The sequence below is a fragment of the Phoxinus phoxinus genome (genome assembly GCF_949152265.1).
Source record: "Phoxinus phoxinus genome assembly, chromosome: 19".
Taxonomy (NCBI): Eukaryota; Metazoa; Chordata; class Actinopteri; order Cypriniformes; family Leuciscidae; genus Phoxinus; species Phoxinus phoxinus.
Window position 1 is genome coordinate 8,606,683 of NC_136894.1, and position 4,016 is coordinate 8,610,698.

The 4,016-nt window shown below is 33.1% G+C and overlaps 1 long non-coding RNA gene across 1 annotated transcript; it reads left to right on the forward strand.

Annotated features, from left to right (window-relative positions):
• Positions 1 to 1,217: 1,217 nt before the first annotated feature.
• LOC306987385 lies at positions 1,218 to 3,757 on the forward strand. Its single transcript, XR_013795152.1, has 3 exons — positions 1,218 to 1,401; positions 2,691 to 2,800; positions 3,629 to 3,757. It is a non-coding gene; the product is annotated as an uncharacterized lncRNA (long non-coding RNA).
• The last annotated feature ends 259 nt before the right edge of the window (positions 3,758 to 4,016 follow it).

The window sequence follows — 4,016 nt, forward strand, 5'->3', positions numbered from 1 at the left end:
TCCAGTCCTGGAGTGTTGGTGTTCAGCAGACATTAGTTCCAACCCTAATCATTGACATTAAATTCAAAGTGTCAACTTTTAGTGGTCTGATTTTGTGAGTTACTGCAAAATGCTTATCTCCATAGTTATTTTAAAATGTATACAAATGGTTCAAAATATCCAGAAAATGGTCACTGTACAATATGAAGAACGGGTTACAGAAGCTAATTATCTATCAAAATAATGGCTTAGAGATGGGTAAAAGAAATCAAACCCCTAGCACCAGCCATGTGCCCTCATTCAATGGAGATAGGCTACTCAGTGTTTTCTGGTCAGTCGGTTAGTGACAATGTAATTCTAGAGATGTTTTAATATTGGGCTTAGGGTTAGGGTTTTGATTATTGAAAGGGGAACATCAGTTCAGATGATGAAATAGTCCAAGCAAAGAAAGATAGAATGGAAATTCATGGTTCTGAAGGGAAAATATAAATTCAGAAATCATATTTGCAGCATATACAGGAGTACAGAATAAAGTGCAGTTTCATTAATTTAGCATATTGTGGTTTGTGTTCAGTTTTCTTTTGAGGCCAACAGTTCAGACTTTTATTTTCAGTCGTAGTTGGCACGACATGACTGACCGTCAAAGTTGAAATATAGGCGAAAAAGTTTTTCTTTTTCAAAATCTGTATGTGAATCAATGTCATGTCTTCAAGAAATACTTAACCTTTGAATTATTATTATTTCTAATTATTATTTTAGCATTGTATATTTTGATCAAAACACCACTTCAAAAAGCTAAATTTATGTTAAAATATAATCATTTTATTATTAACGATAATACTAATGGATATTTCAATCTCAAGAGAGAAGTGCAGCAGAAAATGTTTTGCTTTGTGTGATTTTGTTTGGATTTACAATTTTGTGTGTGTGTGCCTAAAGCTTATAGCTACCATGCAGGATTGCATTTTTATTCACACACTGTCATAAAAACACTATTTGACCAACTAATCAAATAATATAGTCTACAAATAAAACTAAACACACATTTCTTTAAAAAAAAAGAAAGAAAAGAGGAAAAGTAATCTTTACCATTACCAGGCTGAAACAATCGCTATTGGTTGTTTGTTTCACCTACTTTGATCATGATTGGTTAATCTGACTGTCATCTACGTAACTGGCCAATGACAACTGTGCGCGCCTTTTTACTGGTCATGTTTGAAAATACGTCAGTTTGAGTTGATGACTGCGTGTGTGTGCTGCTACTGCTCGGCAAGATTACTCAGTCTTTACTTATGGCAGTTAAATTCTTATTTTGAACTAATTTGCGTTGTGACATGTAAACGGAGGAGAACAGAAGCTGATATGTGAACACAGAGGAAGGTCGGACTGGATGAGGTCCTGCAAACATATTGGCGATATCAGGTAAGAGAACATTTTTCAGTCTCTGTTACGTAAAGTTATGTTTCGTGTTCATGTCCTATATATCCACTATAATTTTAGAAAAACAGATCTATTAATAAATATGTCATGTTTAGGTATTACATTAAAATAAGGTGAGTGCTATATAGTTAATGGTAGAATAATGCAGATAAACAAATCTTGTGTTAATGGAGTTCAACTTCCCAGATGTTTTGTGTACACACGAGAGTTTAATAAACGGATAACGGACGTAACGTTGCAGCTGTGTGTACCATTGACTGTGAAGGTGTGCTTCATCAATCGCGATTAGCATGTGTTTAATATTGTAAGTTAGCCTCGATCTGATGTCAATGTTGTCAGCTAGTTTAAAACTCAAACACAAGAAAACCCTAGTGAAGAACATATTTATGTACTTAATATTTACCCTGCAATTGTACTTTGGTATCCTAAATGATATACTTAAAGTCAATAAGAACAACACATTATGTACTTAATGCACTTTAGTTATCTGGAAGTGCTGAGGTAAGTGTATTTGATTGTGGAACTATTGCACTTTAGTTATCTGGAAGTGCTGAGGTAAGTGTATTTGATTGTGGAACTATTGCAAGTATACTTTAGGTACACTTTATTAATAGTGATGTATATATACATTAGGCTATATATATATATATAAAATTCAATTTTTGTTTTTTTCCAAATTGTTGTAATATAAAAAAAGGTTACATTGTGCACTAAAGAAATGCTCCAAATATAGTTTTATTATAAATTAAATATAAGTCTTAGGTGATTGTGTCAATAAATATGTTAATGGGTTTGAAGGATAATAAGTAGGCCTATGTTTTTGTATAGGTTTTTTATTTATTTATTATTTACTAGGGAAGGAGCATCCAAATAAGAAAAGTGACTGATAAAACAGTTATTTACACTCTGAAACACTAGAATCTACTGAAGATTTGAGAAATATTATTGGTCTAAATCTCTTGTTTTTCTAGATAGCCGTTTCGGAGTATGTTTACATCACCTCTTCAAAAACTGGTAACTGCTAATGATAAGAGATTTGTTTACTTCTATTCAAGCACTGGAAGAAGATTTTTGGGAGAACAGGCACCCAACAGAGGGACAACTCCACCACGATTATCAACTTCAGTCAATTTTAACCATTGCTTCTAAACCTTACATTTTGGATTAATATATTATATAGTAAAAGTATTAGTATCATCATCAAAAGTCATTTCCTCTACCAGTGACAAATCTGAGTAACTTTTTATCCTTTTGTCTTTCTTTCTCTAAAGTGACAAAGAAAGGAGAACATGTCACCATCATCAGTCCTTTATTTAGTTCACTGAAGAACATCAAGGGAAAGACCCTCAGACGTGTCATAACAGGATAAATGTGGCTACAGGTAAAATTATTAGATTGTTTGATTTTGGTGTACCAATTTGCTTTTTTAAAGCTACAATTGTGTGATGTGACGTGACATGTAGCCAAGTATGGTGTCCCCATACTCGGAATTTGTGCTCTTCATTTCACCCATTCAAGTGCACACACACACACACAAACACACACACACACACACCCGGAGAAGTGGGCAGCCGTTTTTGCTGCGGCACCCAGGGAGCTATTTGTTCATGTTGTCTGAATGTTTTATAATGGCAAATGTTGGTACAATTTAAATACGTTTTGTTTAATATTGTTTAAAGTAGGGCTGCACAATATATCGAATTTATCGAAATATCGCAAATGTATATATCGCAATATGCATATCGCAACAGCTTGCAATAAATGGGGTCATGAACAAAAGACACATTTTTTAGCATTAATAAGTATCAGGATATATTTAATTAATACAGTGAAAACTAAGCAATGTTTTATTTTTATATTTTATGATTCAGTATCTTTTATTAAATAATCCTAATGTAGGATAACCTGAAACCCCGTGGTTTACACTGATGTTAAAATAACACTTCTTATGCTACAGTAAAACGCTGATGTTCACTTTCAGAAGTTATAAGGATGTTTTCTTGTCATAAAAAGAATGTGAAACACATGTAGGTTATATCATTTTAAATATATTTTAAAGATAATTTAAGTTTATTTTACACACTTTAAGCATTATCGTATCGCATATCGAATATCGCATTATTTAAGGAGTTATCGCATATCGCATTTTTCTTCAATATCGCACAGCCCTAGTTTAAAGGAATGGTAATAAAAATCTTTCTTTTTAAAGGACTTATCAGCCCACTACACCCCACCCAAGACTGACCAAGGATCCAGATGAGTACTGGCAATTTGGTGGAGGATTGTTACTACACTGCACTGTCACTTCTGATATGGATCCATTAACCTTTTGTTATGTGTGAGGTGCTTTGATTTTACTTAATTTAATAAAATTTACAAAATTAGATTTTACATACTTTACTTAGAGTAGTTCACTTTAAAATGAAAATTACCCCATGATTTACTCACCCTCAAGCCATCCTAAGTGTATATGACTTTCTTCTTTTAGACAAATACAATCTGAGTTATATTAATAAACACCCTGACGCTTCCAAGCTTCATAATGGCAGTGGATTGCAACCATCAGTTTGAAGCTCAAAAAAGTGCTGCTATCCATC